Source organism: Miniopterus natalensis, chromosome 4 (genome assembly GCF_054644295.1).
Source record: "Miniopterus natalensis isolate mMinNat1 chromosome 4, mMinNat1.hap1, whole genome shotgun sequence".
Lineage (NCBI taxonomy): Eukaryota > Metazoa > Chordata > Mammalia > Chiroptera > Miniopteridae > Miniopterus > Miniopterus natalensis.
In genome coordinates this window covers 47,101,790-47,119,323 of record NC_142084.1, presented here as the reverse complement: position 1 = coordinate 47,119,323, position 17,534 = coordinate 47,101,790, and the positions used below count along the sequence as shown (strand labels likewise).

Below are 17,534 nucleotides of genomic sequence, written 5' to 3'. Positions count from 1 at the left end.
AGTACCTCAACCCACAACCAGCAGTGAATCATATACATATGGTTTATTGACAAATTAGTCATCTTAAGCAAACACATATAAAATAAACCTAATGACACCTGACACTAATAAAATATAATATTGAATGCAAACTGTTATTGAAAAAAAAATAATAATGATCTGCACGGATTCTGGTCTTAATGATAATTCCTCCCCAAAAGGGCTGGTGAAGCACTTGCCTAAACAGCGCTGAAACATACCCATCGTCCTCACAATCTTCTTCCTCTTCTGATGTTTTATTAGCTAACTCTCTACTCTTTCCTATAATATTCTATGCTCCACACTTGCTTTCCAAAATAGGTATTTCCTTATATCAAAACTTTGATATTAATTACAAGAATTCTTATCCTATTTGTCTAGTTATTCAAAATTCAAATTAAATTAGATCCTTCATCAACCACCATCTGCCTTTAACTCCAGCTTTTGTCAACCTTCCTAATTTGCTAATATATGGAGCGGTACAACATAAATCTAGAAGGGAATTTGTGTCCCTCCATTAGGGACGCTACAAAATATCTTCAGTATTTACCTCAACTACTACTTCTCTAGGAATGTAACCCTCACAGAAACCCATTTCTTTAACATAGCACTTTCTCCTTTCTGTCAACCCACTCCCTTCCTTAATCACTAAGCCCTTAGGATTTTGGTCAGCATCAAACTGTCTTAAGAACAAAGCCTCAGGTCTGTGGACCACAGAAACAGTTTTGGTCAAGCTAATGTCTTGACTTCCACTGTGTTTTAGCCCCAGGTCAATGGAAGCCAAATCACCCTAAGGACCAACCCTCATGAAACCAGACAGAACAATGCCATGGCTGAAATCAGGACCTGACACCATGATCAGGTACTCCCCACTCTGGCCCCAACCAATCAATAGAGCCCGCAACCCCAACTCCTTTACTCACCATGATCAAGGATTTTTCCCACTATGTAACCCATCCTCTGAAAAGTCATTGGAGAGCCAGATCTCTGAGTACAAGCTCACCTGTGACTCTGGGTATGGTGCCATTTCCTCAAATAATAAACCCTTAAGTTCATGATGCAAATTCCTGTTTGTGTTTGATTGGGCTTTGAAGTATGCAGAGAGACAGACACCTTTAGTCCAGTAACAGGAATAGGAACAGAGTTTCCTTTCTCTTCCCCTCCCCTCCCCTCCCTTTCCCTCCCCTCCTCTTCTCTCTCTCTCCTTCCCTTCCTTGAACAGGCCTCTGTTAAAGTTCTCTCATTTTTGTAGACATTCATGAAACTATGAGCTTTGCCTGTGTTTCACTACAACCTCAGGGAAGTTATTTTTAGTAGGAGGAGTTGAATATACCCAAAAGAATCCTTTATCATGAAGATTTATTATAACATAACAACAATTATCCCTTGTCATGTCTTCTGAGGTTTCCCTTTTAAACACGTACGACTTTAAAAAATAACTTACTAAAGCAGAACTTTGCCTCTAACATACACAAACTTTTGAAGTAGATTTTGAAGTTACATACAAAACACTGCACTATAGTGACCATAGAACATGTAGGTTAATTTCACTTGCAAAATAAACACTAACAATTTTAATCATGTACCCCTATCTATTTTACCCAAAAGTATTACCATAAATCCAGAGTGTTTGGGGCACACAAAAACTCATGAGTACTTTAAGTATTTATAAAATTCTAAGACTGACTCTTCATTTTTTTACCCCATCAATAAACACCAAAGGGCTTTATCATCAAATAATGTAAATTTAATTATGCCTGGGATATAGAAGTAAAAACTATAGTAGGTAAACAAATGAAAAATGACTTATGTAGAAAATCTTTTCTAAGGAGCAATGAATAATATCTAAAACTTATGAACAGTTATGTGTGTGATTATCTCTCAAACAGAAATACACATACATTAAAAGAGAATCCTGCAAACACATGCCAAGAGCTCTATTTTTTTTTTTAAATGGCCAACTCTCTATTATCTGAACTATTAGAAGAAAACAGTGGTGTATTCCACATCAGAATACTCTAAGTGAACAATAATTGTTTTTGTTACTGCTAATGTCTGAGGGACATGAGTTCAGGGAGCCTATGGTTTTTATGAATGGAGATTAAAGCCATACAGGAGCTATAGAAAGCTCCACCTCCATCAGTGGCCTTTCACCAAAGTTTACTGACGCACAGACACCTAAGGCTAGTTGGATTGAAAACCAGTCACATTTTACTCCCCAGAAAAGGTCAGAAATGTTCTTTTATAATACAAAGTAATAAATAGTTGAAATTTAAATAGTGATTTGTGATTTATCAAAAGCTAGTCAGTTAAGACAGAAAGAAAATATCAGAGATACAAAATGACAGGGAGTTTGTATAACAATATTTAACAGTTTGGTGAGCAAGAGACGGAGACTTTTGCTGTGGCTAGAAACTCATCTACTAATAGTGTCATCTACAAATAGCTGTTCCTCTGTCCTAATTTCTCATTTTGATATCTACATATATTTATATTAGTTATAATTCTACCAGGCTGCCTCATTTTTGTTCCAGTTGTTTTTCTGGAAATGTGTTTTCTGTAAAATATAACTCTTAGAATCATTGCTCCCAACACCTGAAAGATTACTGACTAGGCCATATAGGCTCCTGTCGCATACACACTTGCCACCACCCCTCACAATTCAACATTCCAGGAGGTCAAAGGCCTCCTAACAGTAAATCCCACAAGAAAACAACTTAGTTTACACAAATCATGCATTTGTTCCATTCTATTTCAAACTTATATGTGGCAAACTTTTACAGACCAATAAATGGTACAAGAAAGATAGTTCCAGATAATGCAAAATAAAACATTTACTAAATATAGGCTGGATCTGAGGAGTAATGAGGGCAGAAACCAGGTTTATTTAAGATAAGCCACTTTTATTTCCCATTAGAGTTAAGAAAATCTGAATATTTGAAAATAATTTAAACTAATATAAACTAATTTTATCTCTGAGAGAGGATTCCAGGGTTCATCACCATGGCCAGCTGAGGTTCCATCCAACCTGGACCTTCTGAAAAGCTACAGAAAGCTTCTCAGAAGTGCCCACCCATTCCCACTGATTGAGGGGTTCCCTACGGGGTGAGGCTGAAAGGATGGAAATCAGGGCCCAAGAGGCATGTAATAATACACCTTATGAGAATCAAAGCATTACTCATCAGTGTCAGCCCCAAATAATGAGCCAGCAACACCACAGTACCAGCTCATCACTCTCACCAAGCTTCAGTGAATTTCCTAATGTGCCTTAGGACAATGACTGGAAGGAAGGCAAAAGAGCACATTCCAGGAATTCTCCAACTTCCACTTGATTGTGTTCCCAAAAGTAAGGGGTTTCCAATATGTTACCGGAAATATATAACCACTTTAAAATGTCATGGTATATATTTAGCTCACCATCCATTGCTAGACAGATTCAACAAAATTTCTAGGCTAATCCATAGAAGTAGAGTTAATTTAAGTCTTTAACAATATACTTTAAGTTAAAGACATTTCTAAAACAACTGACTGCCATTTGTAACATTTCCTCTGGAGAAAACAAATTCTGAGTTTCCTCCATATACCAAAAGGAAAAGAAGTTGATGATACACTATTAACTTGTTAACTCTATTATATGCATATGGCTAGATATCAGTTTGTATCAGTAGCTTTTCAGAGTAACAATTTGAAAAACAAAGGACGTTGTTTCTAAGTAGAGGGAGGTTTCAGACTTCCCATACTACTCACTCCCTATATGTGGAATTTATTTGTAAATCAGAATGATTCCTAAATCATAAGTTGCTTATTTTCAGAAAAGAGTTACTTTTGTATGTGTGCATGTGTTGTGTGAGCATCACTCCTCAGGGAAAGAAAAGGTTTACCAATTTATTATGTTTAGTTACTATGAATTTGAACTTATTAGCTATTTGAATCATTTTTTGGCTTTACCTGTTGCTACTAAGTTCTATCTCAAAAAGGAAATAGGGAAACTGTCTCCAAACACAATAACTACTATGTAGAATCTGGCCTCTTTCTATAACACTTTTTTTTTTTTTTTTAATCAAATGGGTTTAGAGTTAGCTGAATTGCCTAGGAGCCTATAGGCTAGGACTACTCATTCCAGTTTAGTCACCAAGTAACGCTCTTGCATCCTTGTACATCTATTTTTGTAATTGATTAAAAATAATGATCCACTTCAGCTGATAGTCATGGTGGAGTAACTCATAGTGGAACAACATTACCAAGAACTAGAAAAGCCAACTATAAGGGGGAAATTCTCTCAGAAATTACTAGAAGAGCTTCTGAAGAAGCCAAGACTAGAGGCTTCAAAATTCCAGATGGAGGAAGCATCGAAGATGTAAGCTAAATTTTTCAGGGTGAATTTTCCCCTGGGATGGAGAGTAGGGGCATTTGCCAATCTAGACACACAGCAAGAGGCTGAGAATATGGGCTTTGCCTGAGCAGAGGACCTCTAACATGGAAGAAAGAATCCAGCAGAAATTCTGGCAGCCTTGTGAGGCTAAAGATAAAAAATTAGAGATAGGAGGCGCCAAGATCCCAGTGAGAAATAAATAATGAAACACCAAGCTGACACATGCCTGGTTCCACCCACATGACATTTGCTGACTCCTGAAGTTGTGCATATGATTGGAGACGAAGACCCTAATAAGAAAGCTTCTGAAAAGAAGAGCAGGACTCTCAGAAGTCTTGCTTGGACTTGTGTTTAGTACTTGTGAATACACCCGCGGAAGGCTCTGGATATTTATGCCTTGGCAGCTCGGGCGGCCCTGCAGTGGAAGGAGTCTATTAAGTCAGCTCGGTCGCTGACTGGATTACAACGATCGGCTACCACTCCACTTATCTACCTGGCAGAAGAAATGTTGACAACTCTTTGTGCTTGGATAAATCATCTGGATACCCTACAATTTTTATAGATAATTACAAAAATCAAGAGTAAAGAGAGACACTGAAAAGTTCACAGTAATCCAATTATTGGCATCAGCAGACAAAAATTTTAAGATAATTTAAGATAATTGATTAGTATGTTCAAAGTAAGAGAGAGAAAAATTGAGAAAATAGATAAATTGGCGTACATAGAAAAGAATAAAATGCATATTTGAAGACTGAAGAAATCCAATAATTAAAATAATAACTCATAGATGAGCCACACAGCATAATAAGAGTAGTGTAGAAGGTTATTAGTTCAGTGGAAGAAAAAGTCAAAGGAAAATATTCAAACAAGCCTAGAGAGAAAGCAAGAAAGAATGAAAAAATAGTGAAACGTCTAAGAGGTATGTCGGGCAAGGTGAAACTATGTGTTAAATGTATAATTGAGAGCTCAGAAAAATAAAGGAGACAGAATGGAGTAGAGCTATATAGAGGGAGTTCACCAGTGAATTTCAAGTGATGAAATATATCCACCCACAAATTCAAGAAGCTCTGCAAACTCTAAGGAAGATCATTAAAAGAGAAAACCATACCTAGGAACATCATAGTAAAACTGAGAAAAATTAAAGACGAATGAAAAATCTTAAAATAGGTGAGAGACAAAGATACGTTATCTTTAAAGCAACAATAAGACTGACAGGTTAAGTAGGAGCCAGAGTCAAAAGAATAGCAAGTTAAAGTTTTGAAAGAAAATAACTGCCAAAAAATTCTATACCCAGCTTAAATATTCTTTAAAAATGAAGGCTGTACAAACCTATTTCAAACATAAAAAGTGAGAAAATTAGTTGCCAGCAAACTTGCAGTAAAAAAAGATATATAACAACCTACTTAACAATTTTATAATTATAATAAATGAATTGGCAAGAATGCCACTAATTAAAAATACCAGGTGTTTAAAACAGAAATCACGAACTAGACTCACCTCTATATAAATTTACTTCTTTAACTGACAACACTTAGAAGTTAAAAGTCAACTAATAAGTCATATCCGTTAGATAGTTCTTCCTATATTTTCGAAATCATTTTTGCACATTAGCTCATTTACTGTACACCATTCCCCAAGAGAAAGGCAGGGCAGATACTATCATCTTTATTTAATGCAGAATGAAACTACTATTCAAGAGGTTCAGAGATTTGTGCTCCATTAGATGACAAAGTCAGAACTACAACACATTTCCTACCCAGGACTCATCATTCTGACACTGGGAAATAGAAAGTGAATCAATAGTATCCCAAAGGTCCATTAAGTTGCACATTGTGCAAAACATATAACAAAAGGATAATTTTAGCTTATAGAGATTTTTGTCTCAAATTTTCGTTAATTTTATTTTTTAAAAACTCCATTAACAATATTATCTGAACCCTATGAATAAGGTATCACCACCCTCCCGGATATTTTCAACGATCCCACTAACGTTGGCCTTCACTCTCAACGGAATTCCAGAAGAAGCCGAGACACCAATACCTTTCAGTCAAAAAGGCTTTACTGACCAAGTTCCATATTGAATGCCTACACAGAAGTTAAAATCACAATGTTTTGTGATCTATCAAGCATCCTTAAACCAGAATTTGAATTACACCAGGGGAAAAGCCCAGAGAATAACCTTCTGATTGAGCTCAAGGCATAATGCTGCCTCGCGGAGGGTGAAAGGGTCTCACCGAGTCACAGAGACCCACAGTGCCTGTTCAAACCAAGCAGCTGGGACAATGAAAGCAAGAGGTCGCCAAACGGAATAAACACATTCCCCATACACAGTATCTCCTTGGAAATCTTCCAGTGTGCCAGCACAGTACTCTTTTCCATGACCTTGAACCATTACTGTTGTCTGCTCTGGGCAATATCCCATAGCTTTGTTTTTGTCGTCTCACCTTTTTCAGTTGAGAGTCCTGTGTAACAAAATAGCCAAAGTATTTTTGAAATACATTAAAGAACATTATGAGAATATTCTCTGGTGCAAGGACATCATTTTACTTCATGTTTTTAAAAATAACATTGTACTACTGCCTATCAACTATATCAAGTCACACGGATTCATAAGGTGCCTGCACTTTCTGGGAACTTTCCTCACATATTCTAGTGAAAGTGCAGTGAAGTACCAGAGCATCTTTTACCTTCTTAGGTACATATTTTTGAAATTAAAGATTTCAGATATAAAATATAAACTGCTTCCTTAATGTACATCTTTGCTTACCACATACAGGAGATAAAACATCTTATTGTTAAAGGAAATATCATTTACCAAAACCATGAGCCAGACACCACATGCCTCCTGGTTGTTGGCTGCTTGTCTAATTGAGATTATATATTTTTTATATTAATGTGTATTTTAATGTCTGGTACACCCCATCACATAAGCACATCAGCAGACTGTATGTACACTGGACTACTTTCAGAAAGAGATTTCGTTATTACAATATTTAAGGAAAGCAGCCAACATGAGCAACAAGTTCTCTAAAAAGCGTTCATGTAAACTCCTTACGCTTTACTATAAAGAGATGAGTATAATGAAGTGAGAAAAAAATAAAACTTTTGAAGACACAGGTGGAGCCCTTTGTGATAAGAAGTGAGGAAACAAATAATGAAATAAAAAGTATTTCTGAATCACAGGAGAAAACGTCGCTGCTAATCCCAGCAATCCTGGGTAAAAAGATAAGCTCCCTTTGGTCATAGCATTGGCCTCAACAGAACAGAACAGAATCAAACATTTAATTATGCACTTCCCGGGGGGAAAGACCGCACGGCAAGGCTGCAGTGAGCTCTTCCAAAGCAAAACTGATGTGACGCCCTCCCATGCCCATCGCACTCCCACCGTTTATTTTTAGTAAAACCTCCCTCTATTATCTCACCCAGTTCATCTTAACTTCCACCATATTTCTTATTCCAATAATTTTCTATCATGTCTGTTCCGAAAAGACCTCAGCTGTATCAGAAGAGCAACCACCCACCAAGAAAGTTCACTTTGATACTTTTGTTTTAGAAAAGCTTCACCAGGATCACCTGTCTTGAAACAAGAAGAAACAATCTAAAGGAAAACCTGCAAGCCTTTTTAAGAAGAAGGAAGTAAAATGAACTTTGAATTATAAACATGATTGTTACTTTCTTATACCCTCGTATTATGTTAGATGCTGGAATATCTAAATTGTATCCCACGAGTCTCCTTAGTATTCTGAGATCATTTATTACACACTAAATTCACAAATATGAAATAGCGCTTAAAATTTTAAATATTTTAGACTGCAGTGAATGAAATCCTCCCAAAGTAGCAATCTTTCACTTCCTCACACCTTTTTCACAAAGTGTTTCTTTTGGAAACAAGCTAACATTGAAAGCCAACGTTCCAATAGTTACCGCCACTTCTCCGTGATCTGAAAGCTGGACTTTGCCCAAACAGAAGGAAATCATTGATAAAACGTGCGTGGACCCGACAGGTAGCCGGCGCCGTGGGGCCCGCGTGCTGGCTTCCCAGCACTTACACGCCGCGCAGCTCTCGCCGGCGGGACCTGAGCAGGTTCCAAGCCTCCTCTCTCACGCCTACAAAGCTGTGTAATGAAGCAGCCACGGGTCTGCAGGACGCTCAGCAAACACACCTCTCCGGGAACTGCTGCATAATAAAAGGGATGGCCAGGAAGGCTGGGGCACTAACTGCACCCTGGATGTGCCTCAAACTCCAACCACCAGCCACAAATAATCTAGAGACGAGCGCGGAAACCCGGGCGGGGAGAGCCGGAGCGCGGGTCCCAAGTTTGCGCTTTGACTCACCCCACCTGGGACAGAGCTTAGACGCCTCTGTGCCTCGATGGGTCGCTTCACTTCCCGGAGCTGAACCACTCACCCGTGGGCGCAGGACCCTCTGGCGTCCGAAGTCCCAGCTCTCAGGCCGGCCGGCAGCAGGCACACAAAGGCATCCCGCGCCCAGGTGGGCGGTGCGGGGGGCCCGGGTCCGACTCGACAGCCGCGGATAGCCGGGCTCGGGTCTGCGCGCATCCGCGCTAAGCCCGAGACAAAGCGGTGCGCGCCCTCCCGGGCAATCCGTGCGGGGGCTCCTCAAGCCCGCGCCGGTGGCTCGTGAGCCTGCCAAGTGGCTCTCATCGCTCGGGCGCTTCCCGAGGGCGCGGCTCGGACGCCAGGGCGAAGCCGGTGTCAACAGCGCGCCGCGCACGGGGATCCGCCGGAGGCGTCCGGCGCGCGGGGTGGGCGCGGCGGGCCAGGCGGAGGTAACTGCCCCGCGCCGCCGGCTGGAACCACCTCCCCTCGCCGAGCGCGGCGCCTGCAGGGCGAGCCCCGCCTCCAGAGTGTTGGGTCCCAGCACCCACCACGAGCCCCAGCCGGGAGGAGCCTCGGCTTCCGCGCGGCCGGACCCGCCCGGCAGAGGCACCTGCCGCCCGGCTCCCGGGTCTAGGGCACTGTCGAGCCCCGCTCGGGGTCAAGGGCGCAGGCGGCGGGACCGCGGGCCGAGAAGGGCGCGGACTCGCAAGGAGTCCTGTTGAAAGGTCTCTGCGGTCTCTCACCGGCGGAGGGCGAAGTCGCCCGGGCGGCGGCGGGGCTGCGCGCGGCGAGCGCCCCGGGGCGCGGGCGGCCCCGCGTCTTTGTCACTAGCGGGCGGAGCGCTCCTCCCGGGTTGGCGGCCGCGCGGCGGGCAGCGGCTCGGGCCCGCTTCCCAGCCCTGTCCCCTCGCCTCCCCCTCCCTCCTCCGCGCCCCTCGCGGAGCCGGCACTCACGCAGCCTCCATGATGTCATCCGGTGGAAGCCGGCCATGCTCAGGCGGGAGGATGCGGCTCGCGCGGGGGCGCAGCGCGGCGGCGGCGCAGGGCCGCGGGGCCCGAGCGCGGAGCCTGCCCGCCCGGGGCGCCGGGGCCAGGACCGCACAGAGCGGGGTCCGCGGACGGTGGCGCCGAGGCCGAGTGGGGGGGGAGGGGCGTGGGGGGGATCGAGCCCTGCACGGAAAGCGGGGTCGCCGCTGCGAAGCTAAGTCGGTGCTTAGTGAGCGTAACAAGAAAGTTTCCTTGGTGTCGCCGCAGCTCGCGCGCCAGCGCGGTGAGGGGCACCCCGGGCACCACCAGGAGAAGAGCCCCTGGGACCCCGGAGCCCCAGCTTCGGTGAGAAAGTTTAGGGTGTCTAGCCCACGGTAGCCTCGAGGACGCGCAGCTGAAAGGACAAACAGGCGCGTCCTGATTGTGGGCGAAAGAATCGGAAAGAAAACACTGTCCTGCTTGGGGACGGCGAGGGGAGAAGGCAACGACCTATGAAACCAACACGGAAAAGACAGCTGCTCCCCAGGGAGAAGCCGACAACAGAAACTCGGCCGTGGCCCTCGTGTGGTCCCCCCTCCACCCCACATGCTGCGGGGGGCTCTGGGCGCGGGTCCTCCCAGCCTCACCCAAGGAGTCCCATCGCTGATGGAACCGTTTAAATCATGAGGTTCAGTAAGAGCCATAAAAGATGTGATGTCAATTCCTTTTGCTTAATAGCCTTTATAATGTCAACAGATGTTTTACGGGAGGAACAGACAAACAGCCCCACCACTTGGGAAGATCCCCTTGTCCGAATGGACACAAGCGCACTCACCAGATCTGAGATCCACCCCTACAGTGTAGGGTGGCTTCATGTTAAAGAACAAAAAACAAAAACACAAAAAGAAACTCACACTGTTCAGAGAACACATCCCAACAACCCATCCCGATCTTATCCATCATTGCTTCCAGGGGTCTGGAGGTTCCCAGGATTGCCTACCACTATCGCCCCCGGAGGAAGCAGGGTGCAGGGGAGAGCAGCAATAACCCAGAGTGCCGAGGTAGGAGCTGCGGGACTCGGCCAGAGGGTTCATCCACATACTCCCTCAGAAGCAGAGAGACTAGAAACGGCAATTATTGCAAATATGGGTACAATTAGAAACACCTTAATCTTTGTAAATACAAAGAGAAGTACTCAGTATAATAACATCAACTTGAAGGCTAGTCATTGTATTAAATAAGCTTGTTAATGCATTATGAAATTATGAAACCCACTGGGACATTTCTTAGAAAAAAAGTAATAAATCAGGTGTGAAAAAGCAAGATCATAATATTTTTTTTAAATAAAATATCAAAAGGCCATGGTGCACATAGTTGGGAAGTAAGGTAGGAAATCTAAAAGTGTTAAATTGGCCCTGGGCAGGTACCTCAGTTGATTACAGTGTCTTCCCTATAAGCCAAGGTTGCAGAGTTCAATCCTAGGTCAGGACCAGTACAAGAATCAGCCAATGAACGCATAAATAAGTAGAACAATGAATCTATGTGTCTCTCTATCTCTGTCTCTCTCTGATCCTTTCTAAAATAAATAAAATAAAAATAATAATTTTAAAAATTAAGTGTTAACTTCCATTTATTTTCAAATTGAAATATTTTAGGTATCATTAATATTATATATTATTAATATATATTATACAGATATATTTAACATCCTTGTTAACATCCTTACTTTAAAAAAAAAATTAAACATTTTAAGGTTAGTCACTTATCCTTTCCTCCAAATCAAAATACAAAGAAACAGCCCAGCCTGTGTGCCTCAGTGGCTGAGAATAGACCTATGATCCAGGAGATCACGGTTTGATTCCCGGTCAGAGCACACACCCAGTTGTGGGCTCGATCCCCAGTGGGGGGCGTGCAGGAGGCAGCTGATCAATGACTCATCATTGATGTTTCTATCTCTCTCCCTCTCCCTTCCTCTCTCTGAAATCAATAAAGATATATTTTTAAAAATACAAAGGAACATATAAAATGCATGAACAACTTTTGCAGATGAATGTTTTTAAATATCAAAATAATGAGGACTTCAAAAAATCAGGACAACTAGAAAATAAACTAGATTTTTAAAATCTAATAGAGGTAAGAATTTGGTAATATAAGCGATGACCATCTTTGAGAATAGACAACTGATCTAATTGCTTGTAAAAAAGTAATTACAACTGTTAATGATGCTGTTCCAAGTATATAAGAAGGTCAAATTGTAAACCTTCCTTCGTAGATCGCTTCTCTGGTGCTCCATCTATCTTCATTGCCTCTGTTTATCTTGCTGTGCTTCAGCATCCTCTGGACTAATGCACAAGTATGCAGACGAGAAGGTCACAGGAAGTCAGCAGTTCTGGGGAACTTAGACAAATAACCAAAAAGATAGGAAAATGTATCCCTCGCTTTAAAAAAAAAAAAAAAAAAAAAAATCACTGCTAAAGGATTAAAGCAAAACCTGTATCATACTGTACATCTTACACAATGTTACATGTCAATTGTATCTCAATAAAGCTAGAAAAAAATTTTATTTAAAAAAAAACCAAAAACCTGTATCTCTTACTTTAAGGATAATGACATGCATTCACATGTGATTATTTATTTGGCCCTATGGAAAAGACTTCAGTTATAGGATTTTGGCATTCTTTGAGAATTAAAAATGCTGTGCTGTGCGGCCTTCACTGTGGCCCTTGATCTTAGCAAAGTGAATTTACTACATCTCTACAAGAACTTCTTTCCCAGTGTGTGTTAACCTACAAGGTCTTTGCCTGTGTCACTGACGACTCCACTTACAATGCATGCTTTTTACTTATTTGCAATTTTTAAGTCATGCTGTTTGAATATTTTAAGATATTTTTATCCAAATAGATGGTTTTAAATAACTAAAATAAAATATCCAATTGCTACATTGAAAAAGTATCATAATTCTTTAAAAAAGATCGTATCTGAACTCATATCCTACAAACCTAACTTATATTCTGATCTTGTTTACATGGTGAATATATTAAGCCTTGGAATTGAAGATTTAGAGTGGAAATACTAACTCTGCCTCGATTAGTGATGCCCTGCTGCACTGTTTTCATATTGATACATGATTCTCTTCACAAAAACAATGAATGTTTTGGTGGGGGGAAAAGAGGTGCATTTTAATGTTTTCCCTTGTGGATTTCATAAAATACAAAATTTTTAGACTCTGGTTTTATCTGAATTAATAGCTTCATTAATAGCTAGTGACTTTTTAAAAACAAGGTTTCCTAGATATGAATTTAACTTGGTCAGTAATAACTAATAAGTAAAACAAATATTATGCCCTTATAATGTGCCAAATACTGTGCTAAGTGCTATATGTATTAGTCCATTTGATCTTTAAAATTACTCATGACATGAATGTCTTATTAACCTCTCTTGGAGATGAGGAAACAGATACCTAGAGAGGTTACAAAAATTGTCCAGGCAACAAAACTAGTAACAAGTCAAATTTAAGATTTTATTCTATTGGCCTAAACGCATAAAGTCTACCCTCATAATAGCATGGTAGCAACTTGTAGATAATTTTTCCTATAAAAAAAATGAAAGCATGGTAATTATACATATTCTTTTTGGTGAGGTGAACAATATGCTTTTGTGAACTTTGCCATCAGCTACTAAACCCATCATGAACTTTATTTTCACTATCCCTGTTAATAAAATGTTTCCAAAATTATTAACAAAGGAAAGGAACCTCAGGATACCAGATAAACTTTAGTTTCTAATCTGTCCTTAAAAACAGTTTCAGACATAAAGCAAGGTGAAGTGATTTTGTACTTGGAGACAGATCATTACAAAGTGACATTTTAAAAAGTAACCATAAACAACTAATTTAAGTAAGGACAAAGACCACCTCAGCAACTATATTCTCTGTACAGTTAATCCATTAGCAGGTCTAGGAAGGCAAACTACATCACCCATTCTGGTGAAGGTTTCTTCCCTACTGTGAATATTAACAAGGAAAAGAAATCATTTTACATATTGTATCTCAAAGGCCCCATATGTTTTTATCATAGAAAGTAATATTCCCTGGGCACAGATGTATAACCAAGCTTCTTTAAATAGAAAAGTTTAGTATAGATTTTTTCAAAATCCTTTTTTAGCTTACCTTTTTGATAATTGGCTGATGTTCAGCAACTCTGCTAACAGGGTTATTTGAATGGATTTGTGAAAAGGTTACAAGGTACACAAAACAGATTTTCATTCTTTTGAAGTAGGCTGCTAACTAGCTTTTTGTATTAGTTTCTCACTTATGAAATAAACAATGTAAACAAATAATGGGAATCCTTAAATTCATAAGATATGTTAGCAGGCAAAAATTAATTTATCGCATACATGTGATCTAAATGTTAATGCTGTTTTGACTTTGGCTGCAGTATGTTCTTCTGTCATTAAGCATGCTTATTTTACAGGACAGGTGGCCTGTCCCATGTTCTCATGTTCATTTCCATTTGTTCTATCTGTAGTGCTGGTCAGTGGCACTAAAATAACATCAAAGTGCTCACAGAGGAACTGCTTTTGTTTAAAGGTAAAGGAATGAATGAAGAAAAGTTATCTTGAAATGGACACACCCCTTGTGGAGAGGATCAGGAAACCCTATCTATAGCCATATGAAAAAAAGGTATATATGCAATTTCTCCCAAAATATAAGTGTGTGAAGAGTAGAGATGCTGATTGACCTAAGCCTATGTCAGTTCCTCATCATCTAAGTGGGAATTTTTCCCACTCAAATGATTGTGGTATTCAGCAATAACAGTAATATGAGGGATCTGCCTTCAATATTTCCACCCAGATCTTGCGATAATGCATATACCCTCAGATTACTTCAATAACCTTGACTGACCCCACTTATAGGTATAGAACTAAGGACAACACAAAATGAAATATTCACAACAGGGAGATCATTTTCTGATTTATTTATTTTTTTAGTCATAGTTTTTAATCTTTACAGTAGACTACTTTCCCAAGGCTATATCTTTTAAACTCTTATGGGAGAAAACGCTGACAAATATATTTGCTAAGGAAAAACCCTAATAGGCATGCTGATTTTCCAAGTCAACTTTAATTCCCGAAGTACATACATGGAAAGCCATGTGGGAAGAGCTCAGAGTGCCTCCGCCTTGCTTCTGTATCTGACACACTTATTGATGATAAGTTTTATGACTTAAGCAATTCACTTAACCTAGACACCTATCTTTCTCACTTGGGGAAAAAAAAAGTTAATGATATCTGTCTTACCTCTTACATGAGATTTTATGAGAAAAGAGAGTGGGCTTGCGATAGAAAGGTACAGTAATAGTTGTAACAGCTCTCAACAGGGCTTCCTGAACTGTATCCTGTGCAGGGACAGTGAACATTGAATTTTGTGTAGCTGATTTTGGTGATGAGGACAGGAAAGGGGAGAGAGGGGAGGAGACGGAAAAGGAGACTATTCTTTTAGAGATCTTTCCAACAGACATAAAAATGGAGCGGTGGAAAGAGAGCAACCTGTGGACAGGTTCTAACTCCAGTTTTACCATTTACTATATTCCTTCGTCAGTATATCTTAATCTCTCTAAACCTCCCTTTCCCCTGTAAAATACAATTAAAGTTATTTTCCTCAATCTATTTTAATGTTTTTAAAATCAAGATGTGTGCGCAATTCCAGTGTGCTTTTTTCTCTTAAAAGTATCACAATTTGTAAATGTATATATTTTTCTTTAACATAAAAGTTTACAATACACAGTAAAACAAAAAGATCAAGAAAATAATTTCAAAAAAAAAAAAGGAAGAAAAAGAAACCTGAAGTTTTGAATTAAAGCTGAAGGTTTTTTTAAAAACCCTGTTGTTGAACTAGCGGCTTTGTGTATGTGTGTGTACTAATGGGTTAGAGAAAGCAGTATGTTTAAAACTTCAGTCCAGACACCCACAGCCGCCTCCCAAAGCCTTGTGCCTGCCCCTCCCCCCAAGATTGAATGGCGATTTTTCTGCCAAGTTTGTGATTGTCACAAGTTCACAAGTTTCTAATCCTGGTCTCCGCCATCTAGCCTTCCCCACTGGGGCGAGTCCTCGCACACTGTGGCTCTGACCTAATCCAAAGCCACTTCTGCCTTGATAGTGTTATTGCTCACCCTTCCCCAAAAGTTATTTTATTAATTATAGCACGCAGTGGTGATGCTGTCTCAAGGAAATAAGATGCTATCTCAAAGACAAAAAGAGAAATTAATCTGCTTTGTTAATGACATACACCAAACACCCTGAACAGGACCTACTGATTGATTCTAGATACTACTGGTTGAATGAATGAATATGTGATTGGATTATTGCTATGATTAAGTAAAATAATAGAATATAAACAATGATTCCTGGCATTTATCAGCTGATCAATTACTATTACAGCCTGGATTCAGGGCTAACTGCACCCTAAAACATGTTATTCATTTAGGAATAAAATATAGAGTATATAATGTAGTATTTTATATGCTCTCCCCACTGGAGTCTGGTTCAGCACCCTGAAATCAAACACAGCAATAAATCTGCAGTGAAATATATGAAGATTCACACCAAGTGTGATAAAACAAGCCTCATGTCAGTGCAGGTCATGTTTTATGCCAAATGAATTGTGAAAAAAATTGGCAATGTTCTGAGATTTCTAGATCTTAGAATTTGGACAAGTGGTTGTGAATATTAATAGTTAACATTTATCAAGTATCTACTATGTGTCAAGCACTGCTCTAAGCACTTTACATGTAGCCTCACAACAATCCTCTAAGGTAGGTATTATTATTATTTCCATTTTGAAGGAGAGAAACCTGATGAGCAATGAGGTGAAGTTATTTGCTTTATTTGGCTTACAAACCAAAATAAGTCTGGAAAGATTTGTGTTAAACATTATAAAAATAAATTGAAATTAATTTAATAAGAATATAAAGATAGGCACTGATCTCAGTAGGAAAGGAATATTTATGATATAAGCAATGAAAGAAATCACACACAAAAATAGTAATATGTTTTATTAACAAATTTCTTGAATATCAAAAATACCATATAAAAATTTGAAATTTAATAAACTGAATTAAGTATTTGCAACAGATATGGTTAGCAGTGCAATATATGGTGTTCACACAAATCAAGAAAAAGCACCAAGACTTCAATAGATAAGAAGGAAAAAGACAAAAAGAAATCACCCCCACAAAAAACAGCCAGTTTTAAAAAAATAGTGTAAAAATTAAAATCTAAAATTCAAGTTTAAAATGGAGATATAATTTTTTCATGTCAAGATTTTTATAACTTGTAATTCATGCCAAATATTTGAGGAATTCCTATAGCCTTTGAAGCAGTGACTTGATTTTTTTTTCTAAGTCTACTATAACAGATACAGGGGAAAAAATATTTGTCCACAAAGATTTTTATTAAAGAGTAATTTATCATATAAAAGAGGGAGGAAACCAATGCTTTTTAAGAGTCATGGCATCAATAAATAACTTCGAACAAATGAAGCAAAAAAAAATTGTATGGGCCAAACAATTCGCCATTTTTTAACACACTGCTGAGTCCAACAGAACTGCCAAATGTCATAAAATTATAGTTTAGTTTCCTAATATCACATTAATAAGTTCTCTGTGGTTGTTGCCAGTGAATCTGAGTCCCTGAAGCCATATAGCTAGGCAAGAGAGTTTTCTCTGCAGTTGTCCCGATCAGGTGGGAGGATAATTTTCACTGCAGGGCTATTTTTTCACAGTAAGTGATGACTAGCTGTGAAATTGTTATGTTACACTGTGGACCTGGATGCTGTCCCT

General features: G+C 39.7%; 1 long non-coding RNA gene across 1 annotated transcript in view; it reads right to left on the bottom strand.

Moving 5' to 3' along the window:
* The window catches only part of LOC148093277 (uncharacterized), a 206,769-nt gene extending 197,658 nt beyond the window's left edge, over nt 1-9,111 (bottom strand). Inside the window, exon 1 of the long non-coding RNA XR_015714368.1 lies at nt 8,799-9,111. This is a non-coding gene — a long non-coding RNA (uncharacterized LOC148093277). The remainder of the gene's footprint in view (nt 1-8,798) is intronic.
* Between the last annotated feature and the right edge of the window lie 8,423 nt (nt 9,112-17,534).